We start from the raw sequence: 16,952 nt of genomic DNA on the forward strand, positions 1-16,952 counted from the left end.
TAGTTCCGTCCACCTTAAGTGTAAACCATGGATCCCCAATATCTTTAACAATTTGCTCTGTTACGATCATGCTCATTAGTTCAATGATGTGATTTTGAATATCATGTGATGTGTAAGTTGCGTTTTTTGGAATTGTACTGAAGGCCTTTGCTAGCTCTTGGTTTTGCCTCTGTGTGTAATCAAACAGTGAGAGAAAAAGTCCGCTGCCCGCTTCATCTCTGCTATTGACTGAATCCACCGTCACCCCGCAGTGGCACTTCATTTGAGACGAGAAATTCAATTATGTCCACAATTGCAGTCACATAAAGGCGGTTTCGCACAAGCTGATCGGAGTTAACCATAGTTGAAATTTCACTGCCTGTGTTGCATCGCATTTGCTTCTCTTTCCAGCTAGCCATGCACGCTAGGTGCTCTTTGCTGTGACTATGCCTGCTAAATCCCTTTGCCTTATCGTATTAGTATAGTCAGTGGAGTTTCTCCTGAGTTTTAGGTTGTTTTGAACACATCATAGACTGAAAACAATATATAAAAAAATGAAAACACTACATTTTGACTGAGGGGGCGGGACTGTTATGAGGTGAGTCCAGTCGCCCAAAAAACTACTTGTCAGTCGTGAGTGGACACAGCCACTACTTGTGCTAATGCTTATGCTAATCAGAACCAATGTCACTATTCTTTGACTAATAATTATTTTTGCTGAACTTGATTGAGGGCCTATATCATGCAAAATCGACTTTATGGAGCTTTTAGCCATGTTGTTATGCTATTTCCTTATCAGAAATACCCCCAGAGTGTTTTTTGGCTTCATACATGCAGTTCTCAGCAATCCTCCTGAATCCTGCTCTCTGAGCAGCTGCTCCGCCCTCTGCTGGAAAACGACGACGAGTTGTGTTGTAACACTCTGAAGTTTCTTACGTCATAGTGTCAAACAGGAAGAGCACAACTTCTGTAATGTAAAAAAGTTTAAAAGCTATTTTCAGTGATATTAGCGCATTACTTAAGCTAATCCTTTTTGCAATATTTTTACCTTTTTATATTAGTTATTTTATTTTATGTTGCTGTTTAAATGTGATTTTTTTATTTTGTTCTTTAAACGCTAGAGGTTTACAAGACAGGGTCAAGAGAAAAGCTATTTTTTTATTTTGTAAAAATCAGAAAGCTCAGATTAACTTTTTAAGTTAAGTACTTTTCAAGAAACACACTCAACATCTGCTGATGAAAAAAATTGGAATAATCAATGGGGGGATAAAATTTATTATAGCCATGGTACCTCGAAATCAGCTGGAGTAGCCATTTTATTAAATAACTGTTTAGGTTCACTTACGTCTATTAAAAAAGATACATATGGACACTGGATTGTCATAGTTATGAACATTGACAGCTTTTTCATGATTATTGCAAATATTTATGGTTACAATAATCCTTCTCAAAATAAGGAATTACTAGCTATAGTGGCTGAAACTATTTTAGAACAATTTTTTTTTTACCCCACTGAAGTTATTATTACAGGGGGTGATTTTAATTGCGTACCGGATGAATTGTTAGATCGCTGGCCAAGTAAATACAATCAAAATCACTATAACACACAAATTCAAACTTTTTGTAATGAACTAAATTTAACGGATATTTGGAGGGAAACTTATGGAGATACCCAACATTTCTCATGGTTCAAACCCAATGGTGGTGCTAAATCGAGAATTGATTTATGGTTGGTTGACAAAAACTTCAGCCATTTCATAGCAAATGTGGCAATGGATTCAGCTCCGATGACAGATCATTCTCTTATTACACTGCAAATTAAACCTCCAGTCTCCTTAAAAAGAAACAAGGGTTTCTGGAAATTTAATTAATCTCTACTGTTAGATGAGGATTTTTGTCAAACAGTGAGAGCATTGATTGAGAGTATTAAAAATAACAATGACTTTGAAACTCACTGTGGTAAGTGGGAATTTTTGAAATATAAAATAAGACAATATGCAATTAGTTACAGCAAAAAAACTTGCTGAAACAAAGTATAAAAACGAGAAGGAATTGGTAATGAAAATAAACGACCTATGTAATATTACAAATCCATCAAATGAACAAATTCAAAAACGTCTTGAATTTCAAAGTCTGTTAGACCATTTCTATCAAAATAAAGCAATGATCGAATGAGCATGGATCGAAGAAGCAGAAAAAAACTCATCATACTTCTACAAATAAGAAAAAGGTAGACAAGGAAAAAATGAAATTAACTCATTAATAATAAATGGTAAAGAATGTTCTGACTCTAAATTAATAGCTGAAGAAATCTCTTCTTTCGATACTTCATTATACAGATCTTGTTTCTCAACAACTGAGTCTGAATTATTTTTTAATGAAATAAAAAATCATAACATTCCTAAACTCAGAAATGAATCTAGCAAACTTTGTGACTCTAACATATCCCTGAATGAATTGGATCAAGCGGTTCATAAATTAAAACTAAACAAGTCCCCAGGTTCTGATGGCCTGACTTCAAACTTTTATAAACATTTTTGGAATGAGATAAGGGAAATGTTACTCGAAGTATTTAAGGAAGCAATTGAAAAAGAAAACCTCCCACCAACAATGAAACAAGGAGTAATAGTTCTTATTCCAAAACCTGGAAAGGATAAAAAAAAATTGTAGACAATCTCAGACCTATTACACTCCTGAATAATGATTATAAGATTTTATCACATATCTATGCTTCAAGACTAAAAACTACGCTCCCTGAAGTCATTAGCATGACTCAGACAGGATTCATGAGAAACAGATCAATACATGACAACATTCGCCTAGTGCTTGACTTACTAGATTATGAAGATTTTATTGATGATGATAATAGCTTTCTGCTTTTCTTAGATTTTAAAAAGGCATTTGACAATTTAGAGCACCCATTCTTAACAGCGTTACAAACTTTTGGTTATGGACCAAAATTTGTTAATGCCATGCAAGTATTTTATAAAGATAGAAATAGCTCAGTGGCATTATCTTATGGTACTACAGGTCGATTTAATTTAAATAAAGGTATTATTCAGGGCTGTCCGTGGACTCCTGGCCTTTTTATTTTAGCAGCAGAATTGCTTGCAATCAGTCAGTACGCAGATGATACCACTCTTTTTCTTAAGGATGACAAGCAAATACCCATAGCTTTACAAGCAGTTGATATGTTCTCCAGAGCCTCAGGTTTATTTCTTAATTTTGATGAACGTGAACTTTTAGCACTTAAACATTTTCCCAATAATTCCATACATAATATTACAGTTAAACAAAGTATAAAATATTTGGGAATAAATATAACTAAAAATCCAAAAGAGAGACATTTAGAAAATTTAGATAATAAACTGGTCAAATGTAAGAGCATTTTTAATCTTTGGTTGCAAAGAGATCTTACAATTTTTGGTCGCATTTTGCTTACAAAGGTTGATGGTATTTCTAGAATTCTTCATCCCACGTACTCTTTAGCATTAGAGCCATCCTTTGTCAAAGCTGTAAATCAACTACTTAAAAAAAGCGGTTTTACTTCAGGATTATGAACATGGTGGCCTAAAAGCTATTGATTATGAGTGTATTAATGGCACAATCAAAATTATTTGGTTAAAATCGTTTTTGAAAAATCCAGTAAACTTTTGGCATATATTCCCCAATAATATTTTTACATCTTGTGGAGGATTACAGTTTTTATTAAAATGTGGTTTTGAGGTTAAAAAACTTAATATCAAGCTGTCTAGTTTTCATCAGCAAGTTCTCTTTTACTGGAAGATGTTGTACAAACATAACTTCACTCCTCATACTACTTCGCTTTGGAACAACAGATATATTCTTCATAGGAAAAAGTCTATATATTACAAGGACTGGATGGACAAAAATAGTTGGTGCATTATGGATTTGTTGGACTTAGATGGAAACCTGCTCTCTTATAATGACTTCAGCGTGAAGTGGAACTTTTTTTGTCACCCAAAGCAGTTTTTCTGTCTTGTTAATGCAATTCCAAAACCATTCTTGCTGTTAGCTATAGAGGTGGTAATTCATTCCAATATCAATATCTAGACTACCCAATTTTTTTATAGGTGAAATTCAATTTTTCGACAAAAAATGTAATAATAGATTTATTAGACAAATACTAACTAGTGAGCTTTATTCAAAACAATATAGCCGAATTCAAGACTTCAAAGAATATGAGCCAGTAAAGGTTAAGAAATTAAGAACAGAATATCTGAAATATCCTATTCTTCCAAAATCCAAGGAAATTCATTTTAAACTTCTCAACAACATATATCCGTCAAGCAAATTTTTAAGACTAAGATTTAACTTTGATAGTAATGAATGTTCCTTTTGTAAAACTGAAGTGGAAACCACTTGTCATATTTTTTATGATTGCAAATTTGTTAAAGTGTTTTGGTCTCAGATCCAAGAATGGTTGGAGAGACAGAATGTATCGGTTAAACTGACATCGCATGTAGATATTTTATATGGAATGGTTTTGGAAAGCGAATTAGATAACTTGCTGGTAAACATAATCCTCATATTGGCAAAGCACTATATACATAGATCAACATTTTTCTAATCCCCACCTGCATTTAGAGCTTTCATTAATGAATTTATTCTGTGCTGCAAATCTTTAAAAGTTATGAAATTTAAAAAAGCAATGGAGCTTCTGAATCAAATACATTATAAATTAACTGACCCTTAAACCTGAAGATGTATATATATATATATATATATATATATATATAATTTTTATTTTTTTATTTTTATTTTTTTATTATTTCTTTGAGTTGGATGTTGTCTTTTTTATGTTTTAATTTTTACAATTGCCTTAATATTGCACAATAATTTCCTTCTACTCAACCGAATGTGCCTTGACATGACATGCTGTGAACTGTTATGTGCCTTACAGTTTGTAATTGTTGAATTAAAAAAAAAAAAAAAGTACAAAAAAACTTCTGTAATGTAGAGACCTGAGGGGGCCACTTGACAGGACGACAGTGATGCTCCCCTGTCTTTTAAATTGAGAATTCGCAATAAGACAACAAAATGGGACTGTGACCTGATAATACTGAAAACTGAAGTGATGAAAAATCTTTGGAACATTTTTGGTCCAAAGTTTCACTTGAGGTGAGGAAAAACTGACTTTTAATTGAGACGCGGGAAAAAGGAGGAAAAAGTCAAGAAGGTGGATATCGCTCATCGTCTTGGCCCAAAGAGATCGGATGGATCCAACAGACCAGTCATCATCCTGTTTGCTCTTCGCCGTATCCTTGATGCTGTTTGGAAGTGTGCCAAAGGCTGCAAGTTTCTCTACGCGACAACAGGCTTCGGCTGCTTCCGAAATGGTCAGATTGCTAAGAGCTCTTACGCCAAACCGGATGTGCGTCAGCGTCCGCCATGGCAAGTTGCCTCCGAATTGGTCTGTCAGTTAGGAAGTAGTTAGGAAAAGGAGCCTTGATGCTAACTATCATGGCCACTTTAGCATAGGGACCTCTGATGCTAACTAACCAGTGATTAGGAGCTATGTGCCATCCCACAAGCCACTGCGCCAAATCCCCCCACCCCCCTCACTCCCACCCTCGAGTGATTCATGCGCAACCACTGTTGATTGACAGGACCATATTAATAAAAATAATAATAATAAAAAGTAAGATTCTGCACAAGCCAAACTTCATAAAAGTGATAAATCCATGTTGTCGTCTCCACAGCTCAGTCACATGTCAGCGTTAAAGAGTAAACTCAGGAAACGGATTAAATGCTTTTGTTTTCATTTAGTTGAAACTTAAGCCACGTGGATCATTTGCATTATGTAGCTTTATGAAACAGCTGTTGAAATAAAATAACACTAAAGGGAAATGTTTGGATCATTTGGATTTATTTTTCTCCTTAAATGTCTTTGTTTGGACACTATGTTGTTGTTGCATATACTATACAGTAGGGGGCGACATGCACTTTTGTTTGGCCTGCACTCCACCAGTAACTTTAAAGAAGAAGAAAAACAGCTGTTTGTGAGGTCACTTCCCTTTCCCCTGTTTAAGGATGGACGGATTGTTCAAATGCTGCTGAAGCTCTAGTTCACTAACTGCATAGAGATCTAACAGTTGACCCCATGAAAGGTTAAGGAGTTAGTTGCTAGTGTTAGTGCTTAGAGGCTACAATTTGATGGTTTCGGATTGAGCCTCAGTCTCACTCAAGCGCTGTTTCCCGAAGACAGACTTGCAAGAGAGAAACTCTGGCCCCTGGTGGACAAAGCCAGGAAAGAAGGGAAGAAAGCCACCCTCATCGGCCCTTTCGCGCTGATCGATGGGAAGAAGATTAACCACTGGGATGTGAAGTAATGTCTTTGGTGTGCAAAACGAAGCCTTATTCCACTCTCCAGCATCTTTATGCCTTTGGCAACACTGAAATAATATTATAGTTGCATGTTCTTTTGCCTCAACTTATTATTTCATATAATATTTCAGTACTCTGCCTATTAACATACAAGCAAATATTCTGGCATTTTTTTGTGCAATTGTTATTGTATTGTATTACTTGAAAGTTCATGCTTGGTCACAAAATGATACAACTTATTTTTGGTTGTCTTGTTGCATTCTCGTTCTTGGATCTAAAACAAGCCTATGTTCTAACTACTGTTTCAAAGAGAGCTCTTTTTGTGTGTGTATGTTCTTTTATGGTTCAACTATCATCTTTAAATCTAACTTCACTGAATGTCAGGGGTATTCGTGATGCAACTAAAAGGAAAGCATTGTTTTTATTTCTTAAAAGAAGTGATGCTGAGTTTATACTGCTTCAAGAAACTCATTCAAATGACGCTGATGTGAAATTCTGGAAGAGTCAGTGGGGTAATAATATTTACTTCAGTCATGGCTCAAATCATTCTGCAGGAGTAGCTATTTTGATAAATAAATAAATAGATAATAAAATAAATAAATTTAAAGGAGATGTCATTGAAGTATTTACAGCAGATACAGGTAGATGGATTATTATTACAATCAAACAGGATAACTTATGATAATTTTTTATTATTTGTAGTATATATGGTCATAGTGTACATTCTCATAACAGCACACTCTTCTCCGAAATTACATCCAAACTAAATGAGTTGTTACAAAAATATGCAAACTCTCAGATCATTTTATGTGGTGATTTTAATGAGTGCAGATGAAACAAAAGATAGATTTCCCCCCAAAACTGTTCAAGTACTTCAGAGGAATAACATAGCAAAACTATGTTTTGATTTATCACTCACTGATGCCAGGCGCTTCTTAAACCCTGACAAAAATGATTTTACTTGGTCTAATAGAAGTTTATCTTTAAGATCGAGAATTGACTTGTTTTTGATTTCATCAGCTAGCCTTTATCTTCTCAAAGAGGTTTCTCATTCTTCTGCTCCTTTATCAGATCATATGCAAATGACACTTGAACTATGTGGTGAATGGCACCAGCCCAAAATAAGAGGCTATTGGAAATGCAATAATACCCTTCTGCAGGATGAGGAGTTCAATGAAAAGGTTAAAAGGCTAATAAGTGAAATATTTTTAGACATTGAAAATGGTGATCGCAGGCAAAAGTGGGAATATTTTAAATAAGCTGAGAACAGTTGCAATACAAAGAAGTAAAAATCTTAAAAGACTAAAAAAACAAAAAGAGATGGATTTAATTGAGAGAATCAATGATCTCCTTTCTAGAAACTCTATATCTGAACTGGAACAGGTTGAATTAAAAGAAATACAAACAAAACTGGATCAGTTTTATTTAGATTGAGCAAAAGGTGCATATATTCGGTCCAGAGCTAAATGGATCGAGGAAGGGGAGACCAACTCCTCTTACTTTTTTGCCCTTGAAAAAAGAAATGGATAACATAAATCTTTGACTGCTCTTAGGGTTAATGATACATTAACCACAGATGCAAAAGTGATCTCTAATCACGTGGCCTCATTTTATAGTAAATTGTACACTTCTGAATTTGATTGCGTAGAGTTTATTTGTAAAATAAGACAATATTGTCCAGTAATAGGTGATAGTTTTAAAGAATTGTGTGATTCAGATTTGACTCTAAATGACATTAAAGAAGCTCTGTTTTCAATGAAAACTTCTAAAACCTGGCAGATATAGGCTTATTTCTATGGGAGAGGCTCATGTGAGGTGGACATTCTTTTACTTCATGGCTCATAGTGAGGCCTTAAGCTGAGAAAGTACTGACATGTTATACATTTCCTGAATCCTCAGAGTCTAGAGAGTTGCCCAGTATCAGAGATTTGTGTCTGTGATGTTCCTGGAAAAAACAGCGTTAAACGTAGTAAAACATTTTTTGGTGAAAATTGTGAAAAAATGTTCTCACATTTGAGTCTGAGGAGCTTTGGTTACCACGGTAATTGTTACAGAGTAGTACCTTTGGACTCAAATGAAACATGACCATGTCTTCTTTACAATGATACCAAATACAATGGTGTAAATCATTATCTAATGGGCTGGAAATGGCCTCAACCAAAATATGGACCAGTGTCAAAAGTGACTTTTGACAGTTCTGAGGTTGAGTCTGTTGATCGCCATTTTTTTTTATTTTTTTTTAAGTTTATTTGAATAGGGACAAGTATGTCACATAAACCCATGTTACATACTACAACATTTTAGCCAAAGCTAATTCTCAATGTCCGTCCCCAGTTGGGCCTTTACAAAAAAATTAAACAATACATAGTTAAAACACATATAATAATACAGCACAACACTATATAAACACAGCAGAGCAGACAGTCGGTGGTCACATTTCTGACCGCTGATTAAAAAGTCTTTGAGTTTGTGTTTGAAAAGGATCCAGTTTGACTCTCCCTTCAGATCAGTGGGTAAACAGTTCCAGGCTTTAGTGCCTTGTACAGTGAAAGCTGATTGTCCAAATGAAGTGTTTCGTTTCGGGATCTGATCATTCCCGTTCTGAGCTCCTCTAGTCCTTGAACCCACAGCCCTGAGTGGAACTATACACTCACTCAAAACCTGTGGAGCTCGCTGGTTCGAACATGTATGCATCAGCTTCAGCTGGGAAAATGTGATAAAATTTTCAAAAGATAAAATGTTTAAATTCCTCAGACTGATACAATGATGTGACCTAATGGGCTTCCTATCTAGGATTTTTAACGCTCTGTTATAAATCATTTGTAGTGGCTTGACTGTAGTGGCAGTGGCCTGAGACCATGAGCAGATGCAATAACTAATATGCGAGAAGATCATGGTGTGCATGAAAGTGTGAGCAGCATGAAACGGGAGGTAGTCCCTGATCAGTCTGAATGTGTAAAGTCTTTAAATCATCACAGATCCAATGATTTTGGTCGGATTTTGATCATTTTTTCTGTGGAATGTGTCTACAGTCTGTTGAAAATAATGGCATATTGACTGATGCCATTACTGGGTGGAATAGTTGATTGCCAATGAAGTAAAGATAAAAAATATTGGAAAAAAGTGAGAAAACGCCTAATTTTTTTGCATTAAATTGATGCAAAAATGTGTAGAAATGTGTTTTAAGAGCTATTTTTTCAGTGGATGTTATCAGCACATGTGTTCTGTGTATCTGGAATGCATTTAATGAAGCCTAGGAGTTAATTCAACCTGGGAGACGATTTTCGGCATCACATACCTCCAGCCAATTATCTCTTCCGAGAGGCCACACCTCCACCTCAGCCATCAGCGTAAGATCCGCACCTCCATAGCCAATCATCGCCCTCGGCCCCGCTTTTAAGCCCCAGCCATCATGGTTTGTTCGCTTCCCAGCTGCGCTGCGACCCGCCTCTACCCCATCTCTGCCTCTTCCCTCCACGGCTTCTACTGCTGCAGCTTCACGGGTCAGTTCCATACCACCACCAGTGTCCAGGCTCCGGGGGAAGGCATCCCTAACTCCAAGCTGTTTATCCATACTGACTTTCATACATCCATGTCTACCGCCGGGGTCTGATCGCCAAAACTAATATAATATATAATAATAATATAATATACATGTTTGAGTCTATCCAGGTTGAATTGAGAGCCTACCCAACAACATCTGATAAAAATACAGGGTGCATGCACCAAAATGGCCACAAATTTTTTTTCCGTGATATTTCCAGCAGAGCAGACCCTCTAATTATTGGTCCGTAGAGTCAAAGTTAAAAAATAAAACACAAATCAAAAGTATAGCAGACCATGTCAGGTTCAACCCAATTTAAAGAGCTTTTGAGACTTTGGGTCCCTGACTAAAGAGGCCACTCGCCAGGAGTTGGAATATCTTTCCGGGATTCAGCGACAATCACCAAAATAGTGTTTTTCTGTGACTGTCTCTTGATGGATGTTTGGTGAACCTTCTCAAAGTGGATTAACTTTTTCCCCAATGTGATGGAGAGGCAGGACAGAGCGGTGGTGAGTCAAAACACGTGTTAGTTTGTGTGTTAGCATGTGTGTTAGCCATAATGAAGCTGTGTTGCAGATGTCAACTCCTTAACTGTATTGTGAAGTAACTTCACTTATTGCTGTGATATTTATATTTATTTTACTGCTAATAATGCATGGGCAGATCCGCTCGGAGAGAGGGGGCGTAGTTAACTGAATCGAAAGCGTCTTGTCTTCCGGGCTTGCATAATACCCCCAGAAAATACTTATATTTCTCATAAAAAATAGTACTCCATAGTGTTAGAGGTACAATATATCATATAAATGTCTATACTTTACTTTGGGATGGCTAAAATAGCATGATATAGATCCTTTAATTTGTCTATTTTACCCACCCACAAAACCCTTTCACTCGATCAGGGCTGGATTTAATGAGTGGCAATGATATAGCGTCTCTGGCTCCCTCTAGAGGACACTCACCATAACTGCTTGCACTGTGAGTTACTGGTATGATCTAAAAAGTCCACACAGATTTATAGAAATTCAACAGAAGGTTCCTCAGTTCTTCGTACAGCTAGTTTTAGTAGTTATAGTTATAGTATAGTTATAGTAAGAAAATGTGGACCCTGATTCAAATCCCGTCTGTGTCCCCTTCAATAAATTCCATGAACAAAAAACAACACTGATGTAGTGAGTGATTATTGTTGATGGTCAAATAACTCAATGTCTCAAATCTCAAAGTAGCAGCTATCGTTGCTAAAATTCTGCATTTTTTTGTCTCAGTAATAATAAAAGAGACGTTATTAAAAGAGGTGTGAAAACTTTCTGAAGCCACTGTCTGTCGATTACTTGGGTTGATTCGTTTCCACATGTGCCACCATGCACAATTATCACTAAGAACAGTAATAAAATACCCAGTCGAATGTGAGTGACACACATGATGTCCGTGCCGGTCAGTGTAAACAAACTCAAAAACAAACATGTGCATCATTTTAGGAAAATGAGAGATTTGAATGAAAGCTTCCCTTATGGCGTATCAATGGAAATGGTCTACAGCTTCCTCTTCTTGTTTAACCGTGGGACTGTTCTGTGACTGATTCAGTTTTGCATTATCACCATTCATAGGTCAGACTCGTTAAACTTCTTTTCTATAAGTTTGTGCAGTGGATAAGTTTTTTTCAGGTTTTGCTGAAGTTTTTTGCTACTATTAACTATTATACTTGGCTTTCGGACTCGCTAGTAATGGAAACTCATACACCAACTGTTTTAAATTATGCATTTATATCTTGCATGCATAGGCTACCACTTACCATAGACATCAGAGCTGGTGCTGGCCCTTCTGGGGCCCTAATATAAGCAAAAATACACACGGGGGGCCCTACAGTACACATCCCGTGGTTAGAAGAAGAGCAAATCCATTTACGATCAAAAACAATTCCACTGTGCAGTAGTGCAGGGCAGAAGGGGAACGTAATTACCTCAATTCAGGCCCTGCCCCACTGTGTGAGAACCACTAAAAGCCACTGTCAGACTGGAATTTAGGAATACTAGTCTAATTCCCAACTTTTTAAAATGGTAAATGGCAAATGGTCACATTCTCTCACCTCTGGTCCCTGACCCAGTTTGGGAACCGCAGATTTATTTATTTATTTATGTCTGACCACTGAGAATTAGCCTGTGAGTAGCCCATTTCGTTTTAGACCGTGCACATTCAGAGAACCAGAGTTACTGTAAGTAACTGTACGTGATAACCGTGTGGATTCAACTCATCTTTGAGACAAATAGGCTCGCAACAACGCGTTGATTGATCAGTAAAACAACACCGTAGTTTGACTGAGATGCAGGGCCCTTTGCGGCTGCTTGGGCCCCACACACCTAGCATAGTTTGCCTATAGGAAAAACCAGCTCTGATAGACATGCACTAGCCCAGCACCACTAAACTCTTCAAATATAAAGACTGCATCAATACAAATAAATCTCAATAAATCAACAGCACTCTGTTGATTTATTGAGATTGATAACTAGGAAATGAGGCGCTATGTCAAAAATTGTGAAATATCCCTTTAATACCAATACATAAAATACTAAATTCACCAAGCATGAAGCTTCACTAAAGGATTAAAGAAGAGTCATCAAATGTTTACTCACGCAAAAGTGTTGACGTAATATTACTCGAGGAGAAGGGAAACCGGTGTACTCTGTGGTAATACTCTGTGATAATCCTCTGTGATAATCCTCTGTGATAATCCTCTGTGATAATCCTCTGTGATAATACTCTGTGATAATACTCTGTGATAATACTCTGTGATAATACTCTGCGGTAATGCTCTGTGATAATCCTCTGTGATAATACTCTGTGGTAATGCTCTGTGATAATACTCTGTGATAATACTCTGTGGTAATGCTCTGTGATAATCCTCTGTGATAATACTCTGTGATAATCCTCTGTGGTAATGCTCTGTGATAATACTCTGTGATAATACTCTGTGGTAATACTCTGTGATAATACTCTGTGGTAATACTCTGTGATAATACTCTGTGATAATACTCTGTGATAATACTCTGTGATAGTACTCTGTGACGTGTATTTTGTGTGCTTGTACTTGTTCCCCAGGAGGGCCAGTTCCAGCGACTCCATAAAGATCTTGATCCACTTGGTGTTTGCCATGTTCCTGTTGGACTTTGCTTTCCTCGTCAATGACCTTGTGGCTAAAACCAAGAATGTGATCGGCTGTAAGGTCATGGCCGCCGTGATGCATTATTTTATGTTGAGCACCTTTACCTGGTTCGCGGTGCACGCCTTCCACCTCTGTCTTCAACTTTACAGCGGGGGCAAGATCGAGATCCGGCGCTACGTTCTTAAAGTCTCCATTATCAGCTCTAAAGTGCATGCAGCAGGTTTGCATTCTGACTACAATTACTACTTTAGTTTGATGGAATACAGTCAGTGGTGAGGATTATTAAATTTTATGAATAAAAAGGTAAATATTTTCATATTCTAAAACACAGGCCCTCCAAAGGGTTTGCTTTGAGCCTTGAGCGAGTGTAATAATATCTATATTAGGTGAAATGGGTAGTCTAACCTGTCATGCGCACTTTAATAGCACAACAGTGAGAACATTATCACTCCTAATAGGTGTGTATGAATGGATTTGCTGTTTTTATGTGCAGTGATGCCAAGTGTAATCGGAATTGTCCTGTTGAGCATCGGAAAATACGGAGAAGTGGTCATCAGCACGGGAAAAGCTGCGACCAGTGTGGCCATGTATGTTTGAAGTCAAGTGTTTATGGCCCTAAGATAATGCAGTCCAATAAGAACAAATCTTTTCTGGTGTTTAGGTGCTGGATTCTGGACAATGAAGTCCACTACATTGTCAACATTGGCTACTACGCTTTGGTGTTCGTCTTCACCTTCTCCACCTTCGTCCTCATGCTGACCTGGCTCTTCCATATGAGCCGTAAACAGAAAGGAGCCGCTCCGGGGAAACATGTCTCCAGCTGCCAGAGGATCGTCACCATAATGGGCCTGTGTTGTATCCTGGGCGTGACCTGGGGCTGTGCCTTCTTTGCCTATGGGGTCTTCCGTGTTCCTGCTTACTACTGTTTCACAGTCCTCAATTCATTCCAAGGTATTTTGCATAAAAGCATTTTAGTTTCTCCATCTATTGTGTGGAATTAATATGGAAAAGGTGTTGTTTGTTTTGCCTGGCTGCCAACAGTCCACTTTTGCAAAAATATGTGTATTGATTGTATAGAAAATAGAACTCATAGAACATGTGCTCAAGCGCCACATGGGCCTTTATGAGTGGAGTTTGAATGGTCTACCCATCTGAGTGAGTTTCTTCCATCAACCCAAAACATGCAAAATTTGCTGATCCTCCAGTTCCCCGCTGCTCCTTTCGGCTTTGACCGGTTGCATTGAAGGACGGGCCAAATGCAGAGGCCACCTAAGCTTTACATTAACTACTCCAGACTAGGACTGCATCAATTTTCCATGAAAACCATTTCAAAACAGTGCGCTCCATTAGACTGTAAAATACCTAACCAGGACCGACAGCAAATGAATACCATACCATATTTGTTTAAGGAAAAAAAAAGTGTGAATCTCAAAGACTTCAGGGATTGCAGCCTCTTGTGATGATGCTACTGTTTCACCTAACACTGCGATAGCAATTATTTGACAATATATTGTGTTGTCCTATTCCTGATTTTTAATCTAGCTCCAGATTTAAAGATAGATTCCTGGGTGCTAATACTTCTCTTGGCATTTTGGATAGATCTAATCCAGAGAACAAATACATCTCTACAGGGACAATAAAATATTCCTACCTACCTTATGTACATAGCTGCATTTTGATTGTGGAAAGCTGCACAATCGAGGACCATCAAAACATGTTATACAATTTTCCTCAAGCTTTTGGGAATAACATTTTAAGGTCTAGTGTTGCATTTAAATAGTCAAACTAATTCTCAGTGATTATTATATTGTCAAAGTCCAGAAAAGAAACACATCCTTTATTTGCTAGAAATGGTCTCTTTATTAAAAAAAATGTCCTTCCATCAGGTTTTTGTCTGTTCATCTTCTACTACAAGACCAGCCGCACGGTGGAGACAAAGGACCCTCACAGCAGCAGCAGCAGCAGCAGCAGCACTCTCAAGACAAACCTGGATGAAATATTCAACCCCTATGACAACTCCAGCTCTAAACCCAAACCAGAGTAATAGGTCATAAAATGTGGTCGGATCGTCATCAAAATAATAAGAATGAATAAACAGTGTCTACCTAAACTAATACCACCTAAACATTTGCATTTTATCCTATTGGCCACAACATGTAAACATTCATAGGACAGCGTGGAATAAATAAGTACACCACCTGAATCTCACTGAACTGCAGCAGTTTTGTTAAGAGGAATGGTCCAACATCCTGATCGTTGTGAGCGTCGAATCTGCAACTACAGAAAAGGGTCAGCCAGTTATTTAATACACAAGGTCTTTCTGCAAAATATCTTGATAAACATATGAATTGATGACGGCACGTTGTCCAGCCCCACACCATGATTACCCCTGCACCATACTTCACAGTGAGGATAGGGTTTTTAATGTTGCTGTCCTGTTCCATTTTTCCTCAGCACATGATGGTGTGTGGTCCGCTCAAAAAATTCAACTTTGGGTGAGGGTATATAATATTAAAATTTTACTGCTAAAATGCCATAAAAAGTAACTAGCAATGCCGGTAGGCTATATACTGGTTTAAACTGGTGCATTTGTATTTTTCCTTTCAAAATGAACTTTTTTTCATTGTACTTGTTTTGTAGACAAGCTTTGGGGGCCCCTGTGGTGCTTCTGTAGCACCCCAGGAGGCCCCGGACCCCACCCTGGAAACCACCGCTTTATTGCATGACCAATTTAGGCAGAACAGTACTTACATACTTACTATTTCTTCCACTGTATGTAAAAATGCATTTTTATCTCTGTGTTTTGCAATATATACATTTATTTTATGAGTCAAATAATTGTATTTTGTTGTGGTACTTTTTCCCTTGTTAAATGTCATAAAAACATGAAATTTATCAAAACAAATTAATTCAGTCTGAAATGTGAAGTTTGCTAGCTGAACAGGGAGAGGTACATTGTGTTTTATTTTCTTGTCTTTTACTGAAAACCCGACTGCACTTTTATCCAACAGAGCACCTGCATGTATGGTCAAAGATCACATGACTGATCTGTGTTCATTTGAGAATGCATTTGGTTGATGGGTTTTCACTTGTTTCACTTTAATTGTTCATATGTATATATGTGTTATACATTGTTTGATTTTACCTTTTCTCTTGTACAGCACTTTGTGATTTTCCCTGTGAAAAGCGCTTTAGAAATAAATTTACTGATGATTATGCAAATTGTATTTTTCTCAGATTTTTTTCAAACTATCAACTCAAATGACAGTTTGCATAAATTTCAACTCTTTAACTGTAAGAGGATCATCTGAATATGATTGAAAAAACCTTCTAATGATAACAGTATTTTTTTTCAAAAACAAATATAATTAACAACTCAAAATGTGCTGTTCCAAATGATACAATGACAATTTTAAGTTGTAAAGAACTGAAAACGGTCAAGTTATATTTTAACATTGGACCTCTTATTTGATAGCAGCTTCGAAATTATTAAATCCATTTAACTTGTGAGTTTTTGGAGAGTTTCTGCTTGGATTTCTTTGCAGGATGTCAGAGTAGCCTCCCAGAGCTGCTGTTTGGATGTGAACTGCCTCCCACCCTCATAGATGTTTTGCCTGAGGCTTCAAAGGTTCTCAATCGGGAAGGATGGGGTCCACATCGGTGGTTTGTCTCCTTTCATGCCCATAGCAGCCAAGATGCAGAGATATTCTGCAGCAGCCATTCTGAAATTGGGGACATTGCAGCCCCCTTATTGATCAGAAAATATCTCGGGGCCCCCCAAATCATAATAATTTACTCCATTCAAAGGGATTTGTTATAATTTTACAGCTAAAATGACATAAAAAGTAACATCTAGCAATAACAGTATTTACTGGTTTAAAGTGGTGCAATTGTCCAGGTAAATGTATTCTTCCTTTCAAAATG

This window comes from Gobius niger (assembly GCF_951799975.1).
Source record: "Gobius niger genome assembly, chromosome: 15".
Classification (NCBI taxonomy): domain Eukaryota; kingdom Metazoa; phylum Chordata; class Actinopteri; order Gobiiformes; family Gobiidae; genus Gobius; species Gobius niger.